We start from the raw sequence: 27,276 nt of genomic DNA on the forward strand, positions 1-27,276 counted from the left end.
AGGATATTTCTCCCTCCTTTTTTTTTTTTTTTTTTTTGTTTTGGTTTTTGAGGTAGGGTCTCACTCTAGCCCTGGCTGACCTGGAATTCACTATGGAGTCTCAGGGTGGCCTGGAACTCACAGTGATCCTCCTACCTCTGCCTCCAAGTGTTGGGATTAAAGGCATGCACCACCATGCCCGGCTCAAAGGGTATTTTTAAAATATTTTATTTATTTACTCGACAGAGAAAGAAAGATGCAGAGAGAGACAGAGAAGCAGCGCACCAGGGCAGACAGCCACCACAAATAAATTCCAGATGCATATGCTACCTTGTGAATCAGCTTATATATGGGTACTACTGAATTGAACCTGGGTCCTTAAGCTTCTCCAGTAAGCACCTTAACAAGTGAGCACCTTAACAGCTAAGCTATCTCTCCAGCTCATCAAAGGTAATTTTTTAACCTATGCTCTAAATCCTGATTTATAAAATACTTACATTCTGGTGATCCGACTCTTTCATTCTCCCCCATCTGCTCCTTTCGCATATCTTGCTTTATATCTTAAACACAGGTTTGCTTCCCCAGGCTCAATATGATAGTCAGACTGTCCTGTGTGTGCTTCCCCCTCTTCTTCATGAGTTTTTAAATGGGATTTTATCAGAGGCAAGGGTGAAAGTATATGATAGGTGGTATACAGGAGGTGGAGATCCAAATTCCAGTGCCCCACGTCTGTGGGGAGCAAGCTTCACTGAGAACATCACAAGCAAAGTGTCCTCAGCAGGTTTCAGTTCAGCCCAAACACGGGGTTCTCTTCGGAAATGAGTTAGAAATTCACTGGATCTTTACAAAGATGCAAGGGAGTTTTAATGAACACAAGTTAGTGGAGAGGATTAGTGTGGGAAGAAAGCCTATGAAATGTATTCCAGGAGTCGAATTTGTTTCAAGTCAAGAGGTCATGGTGATTTATGAGTGGGAGAATGGCAGAACACTGTTTCTCAAACTTTTCTAATCCTGGAGTCCTTAAAATTCAATCATACCCAGATGAAAAAAATACATATTCTCAATTTCTTTTCATTATGTTTGACTCCCAGAAGTTGGGAATTTTTAACAAGTACTATGGGTCAATTGTATGATGAAGTAAATATGATAATAGGTAGCCGTAGCATGTTGTGTGTGTATGCATGTATATATGATAATATTTGAACTCTAATGCTAACCTGTGATAAGGACTGAGAATATTGATGCTCTAATCATTCCCTAGAACTCCATGGATCCTTAAATCACAAATAATTACATGGATGTGGCTTGGTGAATGGTTTGCCTAATAAGCATGTTCCTTAGATTTTTCCTTCTGATGTTTATGCAAACATCTATGATGGCTATGGCACAAATTGGTACCATGAAGCCACTGAGTATGGGTTCCAACTGTGCTACACCAGGGCTGATGTTCCATAAAGGCCTCAACCTGGGGTACTTGCAGCAGTTGGAAGTGTTCTTGGTGTGATGACTGATACTCAGATCTCAGTTCAATCTCCTTTGAATCCAAGACTTTGGTGATATTCAGACAAAGTGTATTATTAGGCTTAATGAAGAGCAGCAGTGTAAGGTGGCCAGGGGAAGTACAGGGTGAAAAATACTTAAGCTATTTTGAGAGGAGCTTGTGTTTGATGGAAAAGGACAGAAAGATGGATATTCTTCTTTGCAAGTTCAGCAGCTAGGGGTACTACTGAGTGAGGCAGAAAGTGTGGCATAGCAGCCATCATTTCCTCAGTATGTGTTACCAGTCGAAGCACCTCTGTAAAGTCACATGGAGATATTTAATGGAACATAGTTTTGGTTCACAGCAGAGAAGTCTAAATGGAAATTCAGATTCTGTAAGGTGATTAATTTTATAGGTCAAGTTGGACGTGCCATGAACCCCACACATTTGCTCAAGTATTATTCTCAATGTTTTCATGAAAAGTGTTTAGTTAAATTCTCTGCATCATGTGTTAGGTTTTGTTCAATCAGTCGAATGTCTTAATGTTTTACTGATGTCCCTAAGCAGCAAGTGTTGAGAGAAAATAAATTTCTGTGAGAATGTGGTTACCCTCAGAGAAGGCTCGGAGCATAGTTTAGTGGCAGGTGATTTCCTCAGCATGGGAACGTGTCTGGATTCAATCTTCAGCACTCACCTCCTCCCCAGCATAAAAGAGAGAAATGGACTAAGTACAGACTCCTTCAGGCAATAACAATGCTTAAATGGTTATGAGCAGGAAATGAAGAAACCTGAGGAAGGCTGACTGAGGAGACATAAAGGGTATCAGAGCAATGAGTGTATATACCCAGTAAAGCAGATGATCAAACAAAGGACACAACATTAGACAGGGTAGGAATGATTGACTTGTAGTCAACAGATTTGTCAGTTAGAAAGACCTTTAGGAAGAATAGTTTTGGAGAGGTATTCACCAAGAGGTTTCAGTCTACAATGGAATTAATTGAGAAATAAGAAATGAAAGAAAAATTGAAATGAAAAGAAGAAGAAAATGCTACAGGGAAATCCAGGCTCAAGATAGAAGTGTTTGGGCCTGGAGAGGTGGCTTAGTGATTAAGGTACTTACTTGTGAAGCCTAAGTTCCTATGTTTGACTCCCTAGTACCCATGTAGTTCAAATGCACAGGTGGTACATGTGTCTGGAGTTTATTTGCAGTGGCTGGAGGCCCTGGCACATTCATATTCTCTCTCTCTCTCTCTCTCTCTCTCTCTCTCTCTCTCTCTCTCTCTCTGTCTTCCTCTCTCAAACAAATAAGAAAATAAATATTTTTTAAAAGATAGAAGTGTTTAAATATCTTTTATGCTTAGTATGCTTGTACCTCATTTTCCCATTGGAGAAGTATCTCAACATAGACATCCACAGAGAGCTGGTTGGCTGTCTGAGCAGAAATGAAGGACGGTTCCCATGGGAGACAAGCACAGATGGAACCAGGAGAATGGGCAAAGATGCTGATTCTGAGTAGGAGAGAACATGCATTCCTTGGGAGCTGAAGGAAACCACAACGTGGTCTACACACACAGATGGGCAGATGGGAAACAGTGATGAAGAAGGCCACAGATCTTTGTACTGAAGCGAGAACAGGTGGTAAGGCCTTGTGAGTAAAAATTGATAGTGAAAAAGTCTGGGCTGGAGAGATGGCTTTGTGGTTAAGGCATTGTCCTGCAAAGCCAAAGTACCTTGTTTTGATTCCCCAGGACCCATGTCAGCCAGATGTACAAGGAGGTGCACGAGTCTGGAGTTCGTTTGCAGTGTCTGGAGGTCCTACATGCCCATTCTCTCTGTGTCTCTCCCCTCTTTCTCTCTTGCTCTCTCAAATAAATAAATTTATTTATTTAAAGTTTTCATATTGCTACTTTTAGGAAAGAATTGTCTAAAACCACAGCAATCGGTAAACCATAGAATATTAGACTTTGTGTTAACACCCATGATTAGATACAATATTTTATTGTAAACAAGTATTTGACAACTAAAGCTAAGATTGTATCAGCATTGAACTGATCGTGCCTGGTCCTGCACATAAGAAGGCACAGAAAGTTAGAACTGTATAAGAAATGAAGGAAGCCCCAACAGAGTCCAGGCTGGGTAGGAATGAAGTGATGTAGTAAGGAAGATGTTATTAGGCGAATGTGATAGGTTTACAATACCCCCCATATTGAAATCCAAAAGGTGTTCATAATGCAGGCATTTTCCTTTCTATGGCTTGGAAAAGTATCCAAAGAGTCACTAATAGTGCATGTTAATTGGCTCAAGAGAATTACTCCAGGTGGCTACAATGATGGCCATCTGCTTTGAACCCACTGCTCAGTCTGGTTCCCTGGATGTCTCTGCCACTGGAAGCTTTCCTAAAAGCAACCATTTGAAAAGCATGACTTGGAAGCATTCCCTCTGCCTGGCCTCAACAGATTGATTACCTGTTTGGACAGTCCGAGCTTCCTTGGACACTCACTGCAGCATGTGCCACTTTTCAAATCACCACCCCTCCCCTGGCACCTGGGACCAGCAGAAAGTGGTCCATCATCTTCCTGCATGGCTCCCAGCTTAAGTTGGACAATGAGAGGGTCCATTGCCATGTTCTTATGCTGAGTTTATTCTGTGTCAAGCCTTTGCTGAAGACAGAGGCACAGTCAATATATTGGTCTTATTTTACAATACACACAACCATAGAAGAATAAAGTATGTAATGCACATACTTGAACAACAGAAGATAGTGTAATGATTCAATACTGGTACCGTGCCTAGATCTCTCCATCAATTAGACAATGCAAAATAGATGCCACAAAGCTCACAGATCTGCTTATACTGCCAGCTCTAACTGTGACCACTTAGTTCTTGATGGTCAGTACTCTCTACTAGTCCGTGCCACACTGTGATTGTCCAACAAGATGCCCACACCAAAGTCTTCATATTCTCCTGAGCCTCATCTGTCTGCAGGGTCATTGAACACTATCACCCCACCCTGGTCACAACAAAAATCATTTAGGTGTCACAAAACACATAACAGTGCTGAAAATCAAAAACTCCCTGCCTAAAATCTTCCCCAATGGGCACTGAGATGTGAAATCATGAGGTCAGTCTTCTGGATGAGCAATGAAGGAAACAGTGAAGGCAGTGGCTAATGGTCGCTCCTTTTCTTGTTATCTTCTTAGACGGTCTGCTGAGATGAAGCAGACTAAATGCTCCCACAGGAATCAGCATCCAGTTTGATTTGATAGCACTGAGCAAAGTATCACATTCCTTCAAGAAAGTATTCCTTCAAGAAAAAAAGAAAAGTATTCCTTCAAGAAAGGAACTCATGACCCCTACTCCAGCCACTTCCAGCCCAAGAAACTGTAAAACCATATATATAAAACATTTTTATACATATAGTATTACTAAATTAAAATCACTTGTATCCTTAAAATATCTCCCATTTAAGTAACTTCTTTGAAATAAAAGAGATCAAACTTAATTTACAAATGTATTGCTAACATTTTAATGTTGGTTATTCAGAAAAAAAAATGTTGGCATTTTATTGTTAAAATATCATATAAGAACATGCAGTAGAAGTCTATTGAACCAGAGCCAACTGAATGGAAGATAGCATTCAAGAAAAATGTTTAAGTTTAACTACAAAAAAAAATACCCAAGAATTGGCAAAGGAAGTCAGGCAAGAGAGACCCAGAAACAAGGCAGAAACTGAGGACACTAAATAAATGTCACACTTCTGGATTATAGCCTCTTAGTAATTGCCTATAGATTAGTTCCTGAGCTTCCTTATTACTATAAATAACCTAATGGTTATATCTCTTCAAAATTCCTATCTTGAGACCCTAACTGCAAGTGATGGCTTTAAGAGATGTCACCTTTGGGCAGTTGTAAGGTTAGGAGAGCTGCGCTCTCACGAGAAGGTTGTGGTGATTTCATGAAAGGCTTCAGTGGGAGGGGACTGGGATAAGGAAGGGTAGTTGGTGAGTCTATATGACCAAATTAGAATATTGGTGCATAAAATTGTCAAAGAAGGGCTGGAGAGATGGCTTAGTGGTTAAGCGCTTGCCTGTGAAGCCTAAGGACCCCGGTTCGAGGCTCGGTTCCCCAGGTCCCACGTTAGCCAGATGCACAAGGGGGCGCACGCGTCTGGAGTTCGTTTGCAGAGGCTGGAAGCCCTGGCGCGCCCATTCTCTCTGTCTCTCCTCTATCTGTCTTTCTCTCTGTGTCTGTCGCTCTCAAATAAATAAATAAATAAAAATTAAAAAAAAATTGTCAAAGAACAAATAAGAAAGAAACAGGAAGTCTCCATTTCTTTAGCCATGCAAGGACACCTGAACACCTGAGGAATAGGCCTCTGGTTCACAAATGACCAAAACTAAAGGCTTAGTTACAGCAGCATGGATAACTGAGATGGCTGTAACCCCTGGCATCAGGTGTTTATACTTCACCCCATTGCCCAGTGTCTGTGTTCCTCTACTGACTGAAAGATTCATTATCCAATGGCCTTCTTTTCTAACAATGCAATCATAAAGGTATTGTCATACAGGCATTAAAGAAAAGGCATTAAAACCAATTAATACTAGAGAGATGACTTAGCAGTTAAGTTACTTTCTAAGGACACAGGTTTGACTCCCCAGATCCCATGTAGGCCAGATGCACAAGGTGACACACGTGCACTGCGTGGTGCACGTGAGCGGAGTTCGCCGCAGCGGCTGGAGGCCTTGCTCTGCCATGTCTCACCCTCTACCCCGTCCCTCGTGCGCTCTCTCTCTCATAAACATATGGCAATGCTATTATCAGATGTAATAATTGTAGTTGCTGTTGTAGACTCATTGACTACTATATAGGATAAGCCAGTATCAAGAATTTTATATTTAATCCCCATAAAGGAAGTTAAGTATCATTTTCCATCATAAAACCTAATGAAAAAGAAAATATCCCCTTCCCCCCAAATCCAGATCAGATCTAAGCTCAGATTTATTTCAGGCAGACTAGTGCTATTAAGAGGAAAATGTAATAGAGCTAATTTAGTTTGAGTGGGTAGTTTCACAAATGTTGAATTTCAGAAATAAGAGTAAGAATTTGATTTGTGACAATCCCAAGAGTCGGGGTGTCTGGGGAACACACTGCATGGTGTTTCTTCCCACCATTCACTGCTAGGGTCCACGTCCCCTTCACTTGCTCAAACTGCTGCATTGCGTTTCAAACTGCTTCTACTGTTACGATAACATGAACTTGGAGCATGAATATATATATAATATGGACATGTATTTTTTTCCAGTTCCTTAGATGGGATTTCCAGAAATCTTGTCATTTTTAAAGCATATTCTTTTCTTCTAATTTTAGATAGAATTATGTAACTAATGATTAAAATACTGGTGACTTTTCTTATAGGTTAAGAAGTTGCCCTCTTCACCTTATACCATTTTCACAACAAAAGTATGTCAACACATCTTCTTGAGGGAATCCAGTATATGAAAATATTCAAGAGTAATATCTTATTTCTACACACAAGCCAAAGTTTTGTTTTTCCTATGCAGAGCTGAGGTTTAGTTTTTTATTGCACCCAAACCAAGGTGAACACGTATTCACGTCCAGTAGAATTGCAATAACTTTAGAGTTTGTCTTCTAGAATGAAATTGACCCAGCCGTAGTCCTAGAAAGGGCCAACAAAGCGTATCCCCAAATAAACGAAGCACTGCTGAGTGAAAATCAGAGCTGGAAACTCCTGGTTCTAGGGAAAGGAGAAGCTATGGCTGGAGGTCCCAGAGCTTCTAGCCATCTTGGCTTGGCACCTATGCTCTGGGAAGATGGCTGAACACGGGACAAACCTGTGCACCTGCCAGGGACGGTGGCACACAGTATGTCATCTGCACACCATCACACAGAAGCAGAGAGGCAGCAGCAAGCAAGGATGGGCAAAATCTGTGCACAAAGAAACCTACACACCAGGTGAATGCTCTAATCTTTATTTTTAATGGGAGAGAGCAAGAGCAATAGAGAGAAAGTGTGTGAGAGAGAACTGGCACGTCAGGGCCTCTGGCCACTACAATCCAACTCCAGACCTGGGTGCTCCTGGCTTACATGGGACCTGGAGAGCTGAACATGAGTCCTTAGGCTTCATAGGCAAGTGCCTAAACTGCTAAGCCATCTCTCCAGTCCCAATTCTCTAATCTTAAACCTTCCCACCAACTGAATTCTCTAATCTTAAACCTGCACACCAAGTGACTCCTACAATCTTTCAAAGGGAAGCTAAGATGGGCATCTGGTATTGAATGATCCTCTGAGTTACCAATGATTCAAGAGGACATTTGTCTAAAAAGATGCTGAACTGTCTTTAAGCCTGGAAAGTTGGGGCTTTCCCAGGCTTCGTTTTGAAATAATTTTAAATTTGCATGCCAGGGTGGATATGTGTATCATACTAGTTAAATATACACTTTTTGTTATTCTGGGAAGCCAAATGCAAACTAGCCATTGTGTGTTATGAAAACAATTTTAACCCATCATGTTCATGCATTGCTTAGAATGAGTGGTTCCTTGTTGTGCCCTGAATGAACAAGCTCAAACAGATGTTTGTATCCTTACACAAGTCTTATTTTAATCTGATTGTACTTCCCATTACAAAATCACAATTTTCATGTAAGTGAGAAAGTCTTACTTAAAGCCTACCACATGATGAAATTAGGCAAGGTATTGTTTCCTAAGGTTAACGGGAATGAAATCTTTATATCACCACTGTAGGGCTATGATAGGTAACTTGAATTATTGACATATTTAATATTCCAAATACATAATGTGCCTATTTAGAAGAACATGAGAACATGGCCTTGTATTTTTAATGATTTATTTACTTTAAATATTTTATTTTGTCTTTATTTATTTGAGAGAGGGGGAAAAAATTAGGCAGGGAGAGAGAGAGAAAGAATGGGTGCGCCAGGACTTCCAGCCCCTGCAAACAAACTCCAGACGCATGTGCCCCCTGTGCATCTGGCTCACATGGGTCCTGGGGAATGGAACCTGGCTCCTTTGGCTTTGCAGGCAAGTGCTTTAATCACTAAGCCAATTCTCCATCCCGTGGTCTTGTATTTTTGATAAACATAATATAATCTCTAACTAAAACATTGTTTTAGGAATGATTAATAGTGCAATTGCATATTTCAGTGGTTAAATGTTTTATTTAGAGATTTAAAATTACATCAAATATTTAGACTTTATTGAGCTTTCACTTACACAGTTACACTTAATATTTATGTACTAATTATGATATATATTCATATTGGAAACTCATTGAATCTCAGCATTGGTTCATGCAAAATGAGTTCTGTGGTTTGAATGTGAAATAATCACTTGTTTGAACACTTGGCCCCCAATTTATGGCTCTGTTTGGGAATATCGTGGAACCTTTAGTCACTGGAGTCCTGCTGGAGAAAGTGGATCACTGGAGATGGGCGTTCAGGTTTTGGTTGTCCTCCTCTGCTTTGTGCTGAAATGTGATGAAAGATCTTCCAGCAAATGGTCTCTTAACTCCACTGCTATCAGAAAAGTACCTATACCTTACCTAATTAGAAAGCTGTTTAGGATTCAAATCACTTAGTACAACACCACATTAAAATTCTTTTGGGCAGAACTTTGGGTAGTATTTTTTAGATAAACTCCTAAAAATAGAACTCTTTAGTCAAAGGTATTTTTAAAATTTTTTATGTTAATTTTATTTATTTGTTTATATGAGAGAGCGATAGACAGAAAGAGGCAGACATGCAGAGATAGAGAGAGGGAGAGAAAATGGGCATGCCAGGGTCTCCAGCCACTGCAAACGCATGTGCCATGTTATGCATCTGGCTTATGTGGATCCTGGGGAATTGAGCCTGGAACCGAGATCCTTAGGCATCACAGGCAAGTGCTTAACTGCTAAGCCATCTCTCTGGCACCCGGTAGTTTACTTTTCAAATGAAATTTGAAAAAATATTTTTTCAAATGGAGTATCCAATTCCAGTACTTACAGATGTGCACAAAAGTGACCGCTTCTTTAGACAATCCTTATTTATCCTTTTATCTCAACATTGTTTCACTGATGTATGAGTTACTTTTCCTGATGCTGTGATTAACAAAATAAATGTAAGGAAGGATTTATTTTGAGTCACAAAGCCAGGGTGCAATCCATCATGGTGGGTAGGTCACGGTGTTAGTAGCTTGAGGCAACGGGTCACACTGAGCCCTTGCTTAAAGAAGCCAAGAACCATGAGTGCCGGGTGCTCAGTTACCTTTCTCCTTCAGGCTATCGTCTGGTAGCGCCAGTCGTTTGCTGTGAGTCTTCCCACTTCAATTAATCTTGCCTAGAAAATACCTCACACACATATGGGTTCATTTGATCTAGAGAGAGGAGAGAGAGAGAGAATGGGCTCACCAGGGCCTCCAGCCACTGCAAACGAGCTCCAGACGCGTGCGCCCCCTTGTGCATCTGGCTAACGAGGGTCCTGGGGAACTGAACGTGAGTCGTTCGGCTTCACAGGCAAGTGCTCTAACTGCTAAGCCATCTCTCCACGCCAAGCTGCCTGCTTCACTGTGCACTTCTCACAGCTCCCTGGTTTAATAGTATGTAGAACATCCCATGCAGTGCTCTGTCTTGTGACTTCTGTTTAATGACTATTCTGCTCTGGAACAGTCCCTCAGGCCTATCTATAGCCCTTCAGAAAAAAAAAAAAAAAATCCTAGAAATCGTTTCCCTCCACTCATACTTTGGCTAGTTTGCCAGGTTTCTGCCATTCATATCTATGTTTTGTCCAGCAGCGAGCCCAGTGCAACAAGGGCATCGCACGGAAGTGGCTGCATGGGCAGGGCCACGCCGGGGCAAGCAGGAGGGACTGCGGCCAGGTGGCCGTCAACTGGCCAGCTCCGCGGAACTGTGGGCTCTGCAAACAGACGTTGTGTTTTCTTCCCCTCTGATTCTCTGCTAATAAAAATAAAATATCTCTAATCATGCATCCTCTGTTAAATATTATATTACCTAAAGGATTTGGCTGCTTATTGTACTTTGAAACTCTTGACATATTCCTATCTTGTTATAAACCTGGCCTAGTGATTATTATGGAGTCTTGTAAAATATATCATATGAATAATGGATTCACTATAAAAACTATAAGGGAAAAAAAGTCAATTTTGTGTATCCCAACTTGGCCGTTCTATGAAGCACCTGGTTAGTTTTGAGTTTTCAGAGGTCCATGGGAAGACAGACCACAGTGAAAAAGGATTCTTTTTCCCTCTTTTCTCTTTAGATCCTTAATGCCAGCAACTTGCATCTCTTTTCTCCTACTAGTCTCTAGCTTTTGTTTTGAATTTTTATTTTACTTTACTAATTAGTGTTGTACTCAGTGAATATAGTCAAGTTGGTACCATTGTTAGCCTCCTCCATATCCGTCCCCTCCCCCCAACCCCTCCTTCTTGAGGTATATGGGTCATGCATTGTGGAGTTAGCCCACAGTTATGGGGAGGAGAAAGGTCTCTGCATATCATGACCCAACATGTGGCTCTGACATTCTTTCTGCCCCCTCTTCCACAAAATTTCCCTGAGCCATTTTTGGGTTCATTTTTGCTCTGCTTCAATGATGAGGTGTTGGGGGCCTCTGGGTCTCTGGCTCTCTGATTTGGTAGGAGTTGACTTTTCTCTGTATTGATCTCCTTCACCCTTGTGCTGGTACCCGGTTCACCAAGAAAACAGCACCCTTGCTTGTTTTACCAATTGTTCTTAGTTCCAGCCAGGGCCCTTTTGAGGTGTGATGGGGTGGCTCTGTCCTTAGGATCTGTGTCTATCTTACAGGAACAACAGCCAATCTTCAGAAATAGAAAGACATTTCACTTAATTTGCTACTTTTCTCTGGAAACTCAGTGTCTTAACCCCATGCTTAAATGTGTTTAATAAATTATGAAGTAAATGTGTATCATTATAGGGACTAGCATTTTTAAATCTAGCATTTTTCCAAAGATAATGTTTGATTTTTCCACACTGGGTCAAAAAAGATATAGAAAATAAGAATGCTTAGCAAGAGTTAGAACTGTGGATGTCCTTTTTGAAAAATTTTCTCCAAATAATGAAGCTATCTTTTAAAAATAATAGAAAAATGAAATTTAATTATTAGTTTCATGTATGTCTTAAAAAATATTATATAATGTATTATGAGATTCACAAAAACCTATAGTTGTTTAAGTTTGAAATTATTCTTAGAGAATTGGAACTTAACTTCCATGAAGCAAAATCTCTAAGGTTGTATGTTGCAAGCTCAAAAATTTCAATTGTACAAGGCAAGATTTTCTTTAAAACATTGAACTTTATTTCATTGATTTCATGAGAGATTATAGAGATGTGTACATACATGACTTTCCTGATATATATGTATGTATGGGTGTCTGTTGCTATATGCATGTTTATTTGTGTTACTTACTAGAAATATTTTCTCATTCTATTTCCAAATGCATAAAATGTAATTATTTGAGTTACTTCACTTCTGCAATCTTCCAGTACTGAAAGACCCAAATGTGTTTTTATAGATATGATTCAAATGTATTTTTACCAAATGATGTCATATGCTGAGGTTATGGGAAAATAATTATATTTGTTAGGCTAACAAAAGAATATACAAGTTAACTACACCCACAAATAAAATATTCAATTAAAATGAGATAACCTATATTAATTTAGAAAAATATTTTGTGATCGAATTATGTTATTAGTGCCAAAAACAGTGAAATGGCATCTGCTCCTCAGGAATGAACTCTGGCTTAATGTCTTACTCCCTATGCTAATCCATATGCTTTAATTTATAGAAACCAACCATGTGTCCAAAACTTTGCTGCAATTCCTAAAATGTCATGTGTGAATAAGATTAAAAAATAGCTCACAAAGAACATTTTAAGTGGCATAATAATAAGTGAATCACCCAAAATAAACAGCACAAAACAGAAAAACTAAGATTTCTTACATTTAAAGTGACAATATTCATTTGGGACACAGACTAGGTGAATGGAACATTATAAAATCACTATATATTTATGCAAGAACAAATATATATATATATATATATATATATATATATATATATATATGTATGTATGTGTATATATATATATATATATATATATGTGTGTGTATATATATATATATATATATGTATATATATATATATATAATTTCGTGCCACAGCAGCATTTTAATATTATAGACTTCTGTTCCATATATATCCCTTAGCTCTATTTTTTAATCTCCAACTCTTATTATTGTCAGAGTCAGATTTCCTTAAATTAAATTAAACATTGAAACACAGCTTGTTGTCCAGACACCACACAAGTCCCACACGGCACTGTCGTCACATTCCACACGCACTCTCTCGGGCTTTTGCACGTATTCCGTGGCTACAGCCAAAACTGAGTAAATTTAGCCTATGTGAAAATAAAAGACCCCTATCATCAACATAATCACACAAACCCACTAAGGGACTTCCCTCTTTTTGCCATCTCAAGGAGAGACTCACAGAAGTCCTACAGCCCCGAATTGTCCACCAGAATATTTGACAGATAAATTCTATACAAAATCCTGCTAACCATCACAGTAGCAAGCTCTCTGCTGAGCAATAGCATTTTTATCCAATCAGACATTTTTATTGAGCATCTAATGTATTTCCTGCACTATGGTAGGTAGGCAAGGCAGTATAATGGTGAACAAAACAGATGCATTCTCTACTGTCAGAAAAATACTGTACGTACAGCCAAAATTGAAATAATCACAGTGGTAAATGTAAAAATTGATGGTTTATTAGTTTCATGGCTGCCATAAAATAGCAGGATGAATTCGGTAGCATCAACAAGAAGTTGTTGCCTCACCATTTTGGAGGCTAAACGTTTAGAAGTGCCTCAGCAGGTCATGTCCTTCTACAGGAGGAAAAACATAATGCTCTCCCCTCCCACTGGCCCTTGTGTGTGTGTGGGGGGGGGTATTTCTTTTATAACCTGGGATTCATTAACTTAAAATTTATCACCCTTATTTATTTTCTGCTGTCATGTTTGCATAGCAATAAGTGTGTGTGTGCATGTTTCCAAAGTTTTCCTTCTTTTTTTTCTTTTTTCTTGGTGTTTCAAGGCAGGGTCTCGCTCTAGTCCAGGCTGACCTGGAATTCACTCTGTAGTCTCAAGGTGGCCTCGAACTCATGGCGATCCTCCTACCTCTGCCTCCTGAGTGCTGGGATTAAAGGCGTGCACCACCACACCCGGCAACTCTAAGTTTTCCTTCTTATAAATATACCAGTCATTTGGGTTTAATGACTATTTTAGTAAAAACCACATTGCAACAAATGAATTCAACTATCATCAGCAATGGCCCTATTAATGTATAAGGTGATGTTCTGAAGTAATGGAAGTTGTAATTCCAACATATGAAATTAGCAGGTTGGTGGAAGAACAATCAATAATATGACCAGTGATTTTTATAGAAATAATATTTCACTTGGGGACAACAGAATACTGCATCTTGCACTAGAATGCAGACACTGGAAGATGTTTAGAGGTAGTTGGCCAAAAGAAGTGCCTCAGTGAAGGAAAGAGTATAGGAGAAATCAAAGATGGAGGCATAATCAGGGAAAAGGCCACCACATATATTCCTGTTTCAAGTTGATTTTGTTTCCTAGTGCTCATCCCCAGAAGGCCAGACCATAAGAATGGTAAAACGGATCTCTCATATGCATCACTGAAAAGTTCCTTGGTGATCTCTGCAACTGCAGTTAGGATAAATACTTAATAGGAATATTCTTTGTGGGTTTTTTTTTTTTTGTTTTTTTTTTTGAGGTAGGGTGTCACTGTAGCCCAGGCTAACTAACCTGGAATTCAACATGAAGTCTAAGGGCTGGTTTTGAACTCACAGAAATTCTCCTATCTCTGCCCCCTGGGTGTTAAGCTTGAAAGGGTGCACTGACAAGGCCAGCTTCTAACAGGGATATTCTTTACCACAGAAACAAAGAGAAAACTTCCCATTTGCATGATTTATGGAGATAGGAGACACTGGAATCCACAGCAAGGACCATTGTTTGTTATAGTGCAATATAAGAAATAAGCCTCTGGCTTGTAGTATTTGACAATATTCAAAATGAAAATGTAAGTTATTCAAAGACATGTAGGTGGTTCAAGCTACGTGACTAACGCCAGTGACGGCAACGGTGAAAAGGGATGTTCAAAAGTACCGAATGCGGGGGTCTTTTTACCATCTGAATTCAATAGGCACAATAGCAAGAATACAGACAACGCCAAATATTAGAAAACAGTAAGTACTGAACAGTGATCATTTTGTTTCAGAAGACTTAAGTGTAGAATTTTAAGGTTTAATTTTAAATAACAAGCATGCTTAACTGCTTCATAAATTTCAAGACATTGAACCATCAGTATTGGAGCACACCACTGAAGAGAAGTCACCCCGAAAGCAGACTTTTTAGTCATTTAATGGTATTCAAGAACAAGAGAGAAGATTCAAGGAAAAAATATCTACCATATCTTACTAAGGCAGAAAAATAATCCACTCTATGTGATGAATATAAATATCTACATTAGCCTGACAGAATATCTTGTAGGCATTTAAAAACTGGATATTTTGTGTATATTCGCCTGAAAGTTTACTTGCTATTGCAGTAGAGATGGCACAGTTGTATCAATTCTTCATCCCATGGCTACAGATGAACAGCAGACAAACCTAAGGAGCAACTGATGGAGAAAGGCTCCAGCTTATAGTTTGGTGGGATGATACAGCCCATTGTGGTGGGGAAGATACAGAGGCCAGAGTGTGCAACAGCTGGGCACGTGGACTCCACAGTCACAAAGCAGAGAGATAATTCTAGCATTTCACTGTCTTTCTCCTTTTCAGTGAGTCAAGCAGAAAGGGTGGGGGGGAGGGCCTTCCCACCCCAATTAATCCAGTGCAAAAAGTCCTTCAGGGAAATATCCAGAGGTTTGTCCGCAAGGTGACCCAACCTCCTGCTGAGTTGACAAGCAGTGTAAATCTCCAGGCCAACAGCATGTCAGAACTGCTCACTGTAGGAAAAATAAAAACAGATTGTCTTTCAGTTCTTAAATAGCATTTTATCGTCAAACAATTGTAGACTTATAGAAAAGTTACTGAAATAACAAGGCAATTGCTGAATCTTCTTCACCCAGTTCAATCCGTCTAAGCCTTCATTTCTACAATATATTTCTCCAAACTAAAAAAACAAAAAATACTTTAAATAAATTCCAAGTTTGGGCAGATTCCATCTCTTTTCTCTTAAATATTTCTCCTTAAATATTTATCTTAAATATGTCTCCTTAAATATTTCAATAAATAATACATACAGTTTTCAACTATGACTTTTATACATCTTTGTCTGAAATTTCTTTTCAGTAAGTATATACAGTGTTCACATTGTTATTAAAAGGCTCAAGTGATGTTTTCTGGAATTCTTCCCTGTCAGAATGAAATGGCTCTCCTGAGTTACCAAAATATCTTGAACATCACTCCAAAATCATATGTGTGACATCCTGTTATACTCATTAATTTTCTTTTCTGTCCACAAAACTTGTTTTAATTAGGAATAAGAAAGTCCCCAAAGTTATTAGTTTATCTTGCTTCTTCACATCATGATATTCCTAGGTCCTACAGGCAAATGCATTAATAAAAAAACACTATAAAGTAAATGATAAATATTAAATAGCATGATAACTGAGCCAAGACAAGAAGATGCATAAAATATTTATACCTACATCTTTATACTTGGCATGAAATCAGTGACTGTAGAGAAGAAAGATGCAAACTTTACCAGTAGAAGCCAAGAATCAGCTAACAAAATTTCCATTTAAAATTAATTGGGTCAGCAAGTGGTTTCATAAGTGCAAGTCTTTTGGAGAGATGGTGTTCTGATAGAGAGTTATTATGCCTTAAATTGGTTTGGAACTTACCTTGTATACTGAGTTGGCCTTAAATTCATTGTCTTTCTTCCTCTGCCCTCCCAAGTGCTGGAATTAGAGGTGCGCACTGCCATGTCTGGCCTCTTATAACTCTATTTCCCTGTTATATAGGACATCAAGAAAATATGAATATAGAGCCAGATACCTACAGATATAACAAATGTAGTGCAAAGCATGTGTAACTTCTGAGTAACTGTCAAACATTAACACTGGTTGAGAATTCTTATTTTAACTATTTTATTGACAATGTCCATAAACATAAACAATATACCATAGTTATAGTCCCTTCCCACCACCCTCTCCCTTTCACCCCTTCCAAATTCTCCATCCATTGATCCTTTCTTCTCTCCAAGTAGTCTGTCTTTTATCTTGAATTCATCATATTTCTCCTTTTATTATGCAGGTAGCCTCAGCCACTGAGAAAAGGTTTTGTGTTGAACTATCTAGAAACTATTTTATTGGTTAAAGGTGTTATTTTTAATTCTTCCCAAAACATTGTGCACTTTACTAGTTAAAAAATTTCAAATATTGGGCTGGAGAGATGTCTTAGTGGTTAAGCGCTTGCCTGTGAAGCCTAAGGACCCCGGTTCGAGGCTCGGTTCCCCAGGTCCCACATTAGCCAGATGCACAAGGGGGTGCACGCATCTGGAGTTTGTTTGCAGAGGCTGGAAGCCCTGGCGCACCCATTCACCCTCTCTCCCTCTATCTGTCTTTCTCTCTGTGTCTGTCACTCTCAAATAAATAAATAAAAAATGAACAAAAAATATTTTTAAAAAATTTCAAATATCAAATAATCTAATGATATTATTTTTTGCATCTAGAAAAGTTTTAAAAATACATTTCAATCAAGATCTTTCCTTTATCCAAATGTTTTTAATTTATTGAAAACATTGCTTGGAAAAATCAAACTAATAGTTGTGATAGTTGCTCTCAGATATGAACGTAACAGGACTTAGAGTCACCATCTTGCCGTTGACACATGTCTGTGAAGGATTTCTTCTCTTTCTCTCTGATTGGCTGAATAGAAGTGGCTGATTCAAACTCCTGACACTATGCTTTCCTACCATGCTGGTCTGTGTCCCTTCATAACCCGAAATGAGCCCTTCCTTCCTTCAATCATTTTTGTTAGGTATTTGTTGCAGAAATGAGAAAAGGAGGCTGGAGACATGGTTTAGTGGTTAAGGCGTTTGCTTGCAAAGCCAAAAGGACCCTGGTTCAATTCCCCAGGACCCATGTTAGCCAGATGCACAAGAGGGTGCACACATCTGGAGTTCATTTGCAGTGGCTGGAGGCCCTGGTGCACCTATTCTCTCTCTCACTCTCTATCTCTATCTCTATCTCTATCTCTCCCCCCCCTTTCTCTATCAAATAAATAAAACTAAAATAGTTAAAAACAGAATGAGAAAAGCAACTAACAAGATTATGCAATGCATGAACAAAACCAGAGGTCAGTGGACTATGACGAGAGCAAACACTTTAATGATGAAAGCAATGAAATGTTTTAAATTGCCAATAGTATTGCACTTAAAATTTGCATTAAGTGACTACTTTTGGCAAAGAGGTACAGACAGTCACTCTTTCTGTAGAAATTCAGAACAATGACAATGCTCTTTGTGGTATAAAGCATCTTTTGAGCCATTAAGTAGTTAGAGAATATACCTCTATCTGGGAGTCAAGGTTTCAAAAGTGGAAAGTTAGTAGAATGCCATCAGGTCATAAGGATTGGATACAGACACAACCCTGTCAGTAATCATCTAGAAATATCCATTGTGAAAACTTTGTTCATATTAGTTCCATTGTAATGTGAGTAAAATTTATCCAAAGTTTATACAGACAACATGACAAATCTAAATGAATCAGTTTTCAATTTTAGAGATGGCTTTGGGTAAAATTGATAAGAAAAGTGATGAACATTATTATTGCTTTTGTTTGTTTGTTTGTTTGCTGCTGCTCTTGTTCTTAAATAATCACTAAAGGAGAAATAATGGCCTAAAATAAGTATGACTCACTCATGGCAAGAGTCCAAGCAAACACTACCGTGGGTCAACCAAAGCATCTCCTCACGTCCCAGTGCTTCACCAAGCCCACTTTTTGTTCTTAATGTCAAATTGCAGTGAGGAGGGGTGTGTGTGTGTGTGTGTGTGTGTGTGTGTGTTTTCAGATGGCTGCTTCTGCTCCTTCCAGACCTATTGAGTCAGTTTCTCCACAGTGTGGGCCAGGCACATACAGAACCCTGTAAGGAAGGCACCAGCTGATCCTGTAGAAGGCCCCTCACTGAAGCTGGAGCCATGAAAGCTATGAGAATTATCTACTCACTTTCAGCCCCTTCAGTATTACTTTGTCTAGAAACAACCAGTGTATATCGATTTCTTTTTCTTTTCTGGCCTCCTATCCTGTGGACCTGAGCCAATAAAACCAGACAAAATAATAGATTCACATGGAGGATGAAAGTAACTCCCACATGCTATAATTCAAATCCTTACAATATACCCTTAATTGTATTATATCCTGTAAATCCTCCTTCGCTTATCAAGTATAAATGATTCACAGGGACTCTTGGGATTAAGATAAAGCACACAACATACAACAGCATACAAACACATACACACACATACACATGCATGTGCATACACACACACACTTGATAATCCTAACAGGTGTCAACATTTAGCAAGGAAAGGTAAATTATTGATTAAATTCTCAAGAAAGCACTAAAGCCAGTCTGAATCCAAACAGTGAAAAGTAAGAATGTTAGCTAGTCATGATGATGCATGACTATAATCACAGCATTCGGGAAAGCTGAGGAAAGAAGACTGCTAGTTCAAGGCTATCCTGAGCTCTGTAATGTAATTCTGTTACCAAACACACACACAGAAAAATGAAGTCTGGAGAGCTGGCTTAGTGGGTAAAGGTACTGTCCAAGCATGAGAGGATCTGAGAATTCCTGAGTTCAATTCCCCAGCACTCATGTAAAAAGCTAGGCCTGGCCACACAATCTGTAACTGCTTCACTGTGAGGATCAGAGACAGTCACTGGGGCTCCAAAGCCAGCTTCAGAATCTGAGATTCCATCTCAAAGAAATCCATAGACGTGTGTGATGAGGGAAGGAAGGCCGACATTCTCCCCTGGCCTGACACCCAGTGCTTACATCTGCACACACACACACACACACACACACACACACACACACACACACACACACACCAAATGCCAACCCTAGTATACCATAGTCATTCCATTTTTAAAGCTTATGTGACTTTTATGGTGGGTTTTCCTTCCTTTCTAATTCAAAGCGTGCAAGAATATTCACATAATTGAAAAGGTATTATCGCCTACTTATGATACAATTTTAATGGTCATTTAACATTGCTTTAGCTGTGATTTAAAAGAGAAGTATATCAGTGTGCTTCTTGGAGGTATTGCAGGAACAAGGCAATCCCAGGCTTGCTAGTCAATGTTCCACCTGGTTCTTCAAAAATGATAAACCTTTAAATGCCCCCCGTAAGTTGTAAGACCCATTGGCAGAAGAACCTTGGGTGTTTATTGCGTTTCACTCTTTCTGGGTTCCCAAATTATAAGGAATGCCAGTTTCTAAACTTTAAGCGCATAAATCGTGGGACCTTCCTTCTTCCTTGGCTATACGACAAGTTATGTGTTCTGCAAATCTTTTCAAAAATTTGTCAACAACTGGGAAGAACCTGGAATTTGATTCCACATGCACTGCAACAACTCGAAGTTCCCAGGAAGCCAAACAAAGCCTCTTGAGAGTAAAGACATGATTATTCCCATCCCAGAAGCTGCGGGAGTCCTAAGGCTCTGTTGTCTCCCTTTGCTCTACAAATCGCCTAGAGGTGGCACAGATGAACACGAGGGGGCGCTGTGCCTGCAGTACGTTTACCTCAGAGCAAAGCGACAGAAGATTTTGTTGTTGATTTGTATTATTATTATTATTATTATTACTATTATTATTATTATTTCAGCTTTAAACATGTTTGTTGTCTTACTGCTTTGTCCACAAAGCATGAAATGTCATTTGGAATTCTTTGCCACCTTCATTTCAAGTATCAAAAGAATGAAAATGCCCAAAACGTACATATGATTAGTGCTTGGCTCCCCCTTAGAGATTGAATAATTTCACTGCTTTTAGGACTTTCCTTCCACTTTGTAAAATGTCCCTCTTGGGACTAGTAGGAATACTCTCTATACATACACACAAATATTGTACCCACTACCATGCACCATGTCTGCTGTTAGAAGCAGGAAGGACTTTGAGTTTACAGACTCACAATCCCTTCTTCATATTCAAGGCTGTGATCCTGTTGGAAAACTTTTAGCAGTGTTTTCCCTATGTAGTCAAGCTCCATATTCTCCATAAAGTTCACAACATTTAAGTGACATTTCATTTCAGTTTTTTTCTTGTTTGAATGCTTGCAACCTCCTTTTTATTTTTATTATATTTTTTATTTTTAAAAACTTTTTTTTATTGACAACTATGAAGAGAGCAAAGAGACAACCTAAGGAATGGGAAAAAATAATCTTTGCCAGCTTTACATCTGACAGAGGATTAATATCCAGAATATACTAAGAACTCAAAACAAAACAAAACAATAAGAAATCAAACAACCCAATTAAAAATTGGGCTATGGAACTAAATAGAGAGTTCTCAAAGGAAGAAATACAGATGGCATATAAACATCTAAAAAAGTGTTCTACATCATTAGCCATCAGGGAAATGCAAATTAAAACTACTTTGAGATTCCATCTCACTCCTGTCAGAATGGCTGCCATCAAAGAAAACAAATGACAGTAAATGTTTGTGAGGATGCGGCAAAAGGGGAACCCATCTACACTGTTGGTGGGAATGTAATCTGATACAGCCATTGTGGAAATCAGTGTGGAGGTTCCTGAGACATCTAAAAATAGATCTACCATATGACCCAGTATAGCACTCCTAGGCATATATCCTAATGACTCTTCTCACTACCTTAGAGATACTTGCACAACCATGTTTATTGTTGCTCTATTCACAATAGCTAGGATATGGAACCAGCCTAGATGTCCCTCAACAGATGAATGAATGGATAATAAAGATGTGGTACATTTGCACAAAGGACCAGAAGTTTTTACATAATGGATCATGAGAAAACTGTTGCCTCATGGGTGATATTATCTCTGTCTGTCAGGGTTATTTTTATCAAAATATGTCAGGAAAGCTATCCCAAGACAGCATCACTCCTCATGAAATGTGTAGAATCATGAGAAACCCATGAAAGATTATCTCTCAACAAAAGTTGTGATGTACACACTGTCCTAAATCTTCATAGTTGCCCCCCCAAAAAAAGCATTTGCCTAGTGTTAACCTCGAAAGTTAAATTGTAAAGGAAAGGAGTGTTATTTCCCTAAGTTTTAGGTTCTGGTAGGGACCCAATGTTTGCTTCAATATCCTCAAATAGTAGAAAAGGGAATGACTGTTCTTGGATTTTTTGAGGCCTTTAATCCTATTCATAAGATTCATGGAAAAAACCAAGGAAGATTAACTCTCAGCAAAAGATGTGTTGGATTTTGTTCTAAATCTAATCCCCTCGTAATACCAATAGCATGTGTGTCAGGATTTCAACATTCAGACCATAGCAGAGTGTTCATTCACACGCTACCAGAGTACGATTCCTCCTGGAAACTCAGTACATGAGACAAATTTAAAGTGAGAACAGAAAAAAAAAAAAAATCTCTGTATGTGAAAAATACTTCTAAATCTAATATTTTAGGTATGGCGTATTTACAGTTTCACAGAGAGAGATGGAAATGTGAAGCCAATACTGACACGGTCCTGGGTTAAAAAACAACAACTCAGAGACTACCTGAACCAAAGCTGTATTGGGCAACTTCTACTTTTTTTTTTTTTTTTTTTGGTTTTACGAGGTAGGGTGGTCTCATTCTGGCTCAGGCTGACCTGGAATTCACTCTGGAGTCTCAGGGTGGCCTCGAACTCACGGCGATCCTCCTACCTCTGCCTCTCGAGTGCTGGGATTAAAGGCATGTGCCACCAAGCCAGGCTTCAGGGTGACTTCTACTTTTGAGGTGGTTAATTAGTATTCAAATCAGTGGGGATTTGGTTAAGAACAAGAGCCACACTCTTGTATTAATGTCTGAGGGAGAAAGAAGGAAAGAGTGCAAATTCCCTCTCCAGTAAGTGGAGAAACATTGGCTACATATTGCTAGGATTCCAGCTGAGTAAACACCCCAGTTACAAATGGATTGGCTTGTTTTTAGCCATAGGCACTATTCTGTTACTTGACAATTCATACCATTTTTAGTCTCCTCCAGTTAACATCTAAATTGTCTCTTTAAATAGAATAATTGCTCCAAGATCAGCCATTATATGCAATACTGGTCTTAAAAATATATTTTGTTTATTTATTTATTTATTTGCAATTAGTGAGTGAGAGAGAACGAGAATGGGCACACCAGGGCCCCTTTCACTGCAGGCCAAGTCCAGATGCATACAAAACTTGTACATCTGATTTTACGTGGGTACTGAGATATTTACCCATGTGGGCAGGCTTCACAAGCCAATGCCTTTACCCACTCAATAATCTCTTCTGCCTTTAATTCTGTTTGTGACCATACAATGAGGTGCTCTCAAAAGTCTACATGTGAACTGAAAACCCTACTATCCTGTGTTTCTCCTAACCTGCAAAGCAACAAAGGCCTTCCAGCTTTGCCTTCTGTGGTGGTTGATGCAGGTGTCCCCCATAAACTTAGGTGTTCTGGATGCTAGGTCCCCAGCTGATGGCAATTAGAAATTAACACCTCCTGGAGGTGGCATATTGTTGGGGGCGGGATAATGGATGTTATAGCCAGTTTCCCCATGCCAGGGTGTGGCACACTCTCCTGTTGTTGTTGTCCACCTTATGTTGGCCAGGGGGTGATGTCCACCCTCTGCTCATGCCATCGTTTTCCCTGCCATCATGGAGCTTCCCCCTCGAGCCTGTAAGCCAACATAAACCTTTTTTTTTTCTTTTCCCACAAGCTGCTCTTGGGTGAGTGATTTCTACCAGCAATGGGAACCTGGCTGAGACAACTTCTATCTGAATAATAGAAAATTACATGTAGTAGGAAGGGCTTGAACAGTGGCTTAGTGGGTAAAGCAACTGCTGTGCAACCGTGGGATCCTGAGTTCAGGGCCGCAGCACCCCGTGCAAATGCTGCGCGGGCGCGGGGCCAGCTACAAACAGCACTAGCCCCGGGCAGAGGACCCCTGAGCGAGCGGGCTGTGTGAACTAGCCGAATTCGCAAGCTGTGGCTTCAAGCGAGTGAACACACATGCATACCCACGCACTCTTACACTCTTCCCATAAACCCACAAGTACACACTTACACCAACACATACAATACACATGCATTTGCACAAAAAGAGAAATGCTAGGGCTGGAGAGATGGCTTAGTGGTTAAGCGCTTGCCTGTGAAGCCTAAGGACCCCGGTTCGAGGCTCAGTTCCCCAGGTTCCACGTTGGCCAGATGCACAAGGGGGCGCACGCGTCTGGAGTTCGTTTGCAGAGACTGGAAGCCCTGGCGTGCCCATTCTTTCTCTCTCCCTCTACCTGTCTTTCTCTCTGTGTCTGTCGCTCTCAAATAAATAAATAAAATTTAAAAAAAAAAAAGAGAAATGCTAATGTTCTGAAGTATTGTTCAATTCATAGTTGTTTTAGCTTTTGTTTAATTTACATAAATTTACATGGGAATAGAAATAACTTTCCAACGAGTGTAAGTAAAATTTATGTATTTTATTTGCTACAAGATTTCTCAAAGGAAGAATAAACATCACCTTATTTTTAAAAAATTTTATTTATTTATTTGAGAGAGAAAAAAAGGGACAGAGAGAGAGAATGGGCACACCAGGACTTCCAGCCACTGCAAACGAACTCCAGATACATGTGCCACCTTGTGCATCTGGCTATGTGGGTCCTGGGGAATCAAACCAAGGTCCTTTGGCTTTGCAGGCAAGCACCTTTACCACTAAGCCATCTTTCCAGCCCCTACATTGATATCTTTACATATATCCTTTCTTATGGAAAAGGTACAAGAAAGTCAATTCCTACACTACAAACCTTTCACTCAGCTCACAGAATAGAAGGAAAAAGAAATGTTTTGCTTGCCTTTAGATTTTAAGCAAACATGGTTTTTAGATCCATCGCTTCAACAATGTTTTTGGGGGACTTCATGATGCTATTGAACAAAAAAAAAAAAAAAAAAATGCCACCAGCACTGAGTGTCCAGCATTGGCCTCAGCAAATTTCTCCAAATTGTAGCAGCCCATGATTGACAGCTGGGAGATTCTTCATGACTGACAGGAGACATGGTGCCCACTAGGGGAACTCTGCATGCTGACAGTGAAGGTCATGCCAGCCTTTCTTCTACCTCTTTCCCAAGGCCATTTTTATTAGCAACCTTGTCCCGGTGTTATACCTTAGCCATTAAATGCATTGTGGGTTTGCATATCCACAAAGGAGGGAATAATGCAGTCACGAAATACAGCACCTTTGAAACTGAACCGTGGAACTGGAGAGATGGTGTAGCAGTTCAGATGCTTGTCTGTGAAGTCTAAGGACCCAGGTTTGATTCCCCAGGGCCCAATAAGCCAGATGCACAAGGTGACACATGCGTCTGGAGTTCATTTGCAGTGACTAAGGACCCTGGTATGCTAATTCTCTCTCTTTATATGCCTTTCTCTCTCTCTTTTTTTTTTAATTATTTATTTATTTATTTGAGAGTGACAGACACAGAGAGAAAGACAGATAGAGGGAGAGAGAGAGAATGGGCGCGCCAGGGCTTCCAGCCTCTGCAAACAAACTCCAGACACGTGCGCCCCCTCGTGCATCTGGCTAACGTAGGACCTGGAGAACTGAGCCTTGAACTGGGGTCCTTAGGCTTCACAGCCAAGCGCTTAACCGCTAAGCCATCTCTCCAGCCCCTTTCTCTCTCTTTTATAAGTAAATAATTTTTAAAAAAAAATACAAACCACAGGGAACATCATAAGAGCCACCTCAAAATTTCCAGGTTAGAAAACTTTTATTTTCATTTCTCCTTTTCAAGGGAAAGTATGATATGTTCTAAATCTCCCACACAGTTGCCTGCCCTTTGCTCTAATTTTTCCTGATACTAGATGGTTCTTGGACATACTTGTTGATTAACAGGGAAAATACCAAGGTATGTTTTTAAAATTCCAATTTATTTTCCAAATGAGAATGCTGAATTTTGTACATGAAACATAATCACCCTTTCCAGTCTCTATTTCCTAACAGGTGTACTTTTGGGAAATACATTGAATACACTACTCTTCAGCCACAGGGCCTTCTCTTCCTCCTCCTCAAAATTTTAATGTTGGTCCTGTGTGTGTCACAGTTGGCATTTGCTCCAAACTCTTCATACATAAATTTTTTCGCTTATTGAAACATTCTAAACTGACGAATAAGCTCAAAATAGGATATAAATCTGCACTGAACAAAGTATCAAAAATGATTCATGGAAATCTATTTACAGAAAAATAAGCTTGTCATTATGTTCACCCAAACAAAGGAGGCTTATGTATCTTTGATATTTGACTAATTCTTAGACTTCTATCTATCTCCTCTGAAACTGGAAAGTGTGGCCCTGTTAAAAGTTAGGTGGCTCATCAACGTAATGATTTCTAATTTGAAAGAAAAATTCTGATAAAATTAAAAGTAAAAACTAAGTATGCCAACATTGCCTACAAAGAATGCCGCCTCAAGTTTAAAAGTAGATATCCTTCTCCTTCACAGTTGGGAGCTACAATGCATAATCTCTGACAAATGAAGTTTGACCTTGAGAAATGACAATGAAGGAGGAAGAACAGGTTTTACTGTCTGAAGAATAGGCAACCTACACGCACGCTGTTGAAAAACCAGCAGGGGAGAAGACTTGGAGACTTGGCTTTCTCTGAGCCATCTTCAGAGCTTTCCATACTGAATGCCATCGCAGACCATCTTCCTACAGTTGCTCTGTTTCACTTGTGAATGAATACTGTTCACTCTGGAAAGCAAGGGGTTGGATCCTGAGGTTGAACCTATGATCAGTGGCAAATGAGATTTACTCTTTTTTTTTTTTATTTTGTTTATTTTTTATTTGAGAGCGACAGACGGAGACAGAAAGGCACAGAGAGAGAGAGAGAGATAGAATGGGCACGCCAGGGCCTCCAGCCACTGCAAATGAACTCAGATGAATGTGCCCCCTTGTGCATCTGTCTAACATGGGTCCTGGAGAATGGAGCCTCAAACTGGGGTCCTTCGGCTTCACAGGCAAGTGTTTAACCACTAAGCCATCTCTCCAGCCCGAGATTTACTCTTCAACAAAGATCATAGGGGAAAAATTCTCTCTCAGTCAGAGGTACATTGACAAGATTGGGGCAGGGTTCCAGACCACTCTGAACATGCAATATTTAACTTCTACAGATTTTAAGGGACAATGGAAATTAAGCATTTGACACATAGTTTACGTTGTTTGATGAGAGTTTAAAGGGTGTTTCTAAGTGCATTTGATGGAGTGCAGTACTTTCTGAGAGCAGCCTACCTCCCATTCAAGTACTAACAAGGCCCAACCCTGCTCAGCCTCTGAGATCAGATGACATGGGGACCTCCAGGGTGGTATGGCCGTAGACTACGGTCCGATACCTTCTAGAGCTTTGTGCAGTGGAGCTGTGAGGAAGCGCTAATCAATGAGTGCATCTGTGATGCTTCCTGTAGAAGCCTCCTAGCTGGTTCTGACTGCAAGAAATGACAGGTTTGTAATGAGGACTGTTTCCAGGAGCT

The 27,276-nt window shown here is 39.7% G+C and overlaps 1 long non-coding RNA gene across 2 annotated transcripts in view; it reads right to left on the bottom strand.

Moving 5' to 3' along the window:
- Positions 1-13,260: 13,260 nt before the first annotated feature.
- The window catches only part of LOC123454242, an 82,584-nt gene continuing 68,568 nt past the window's right edge, over positions 13,261-27,276 (bottom strand). For both annotated transcript variants that reach the window (XR_006633231.1, XR_006633229.1), the window contains 2 exons: positions 16,442-16,550; positions 13,261-15,541 (listed from right to left, as the gene is read on the bottom strand). This is a non-coding gene — a long non-coding RNA (uncharacterized LOC123454242). The remainder of the gene's footprint in view (positions 15,542-16,441; positions 16,551-27,276) is intronic.

This window comes from Jaculus jaculus, chromosome 13 (genome assembly GCF_020740685.1).
Source record: "Jaculus jaculus isolate mJacJac1 chromosome 13, mJacJac1.mat.Y.cur, whole genome shotgun sequence".
Taxonomy (NCBI): domain Eukaryota; kingdom Metazoa; phylum Chordata; class Mammalia; order Rodentia; family Dipodidae; genus Jaculus; species Jaculus jaculus.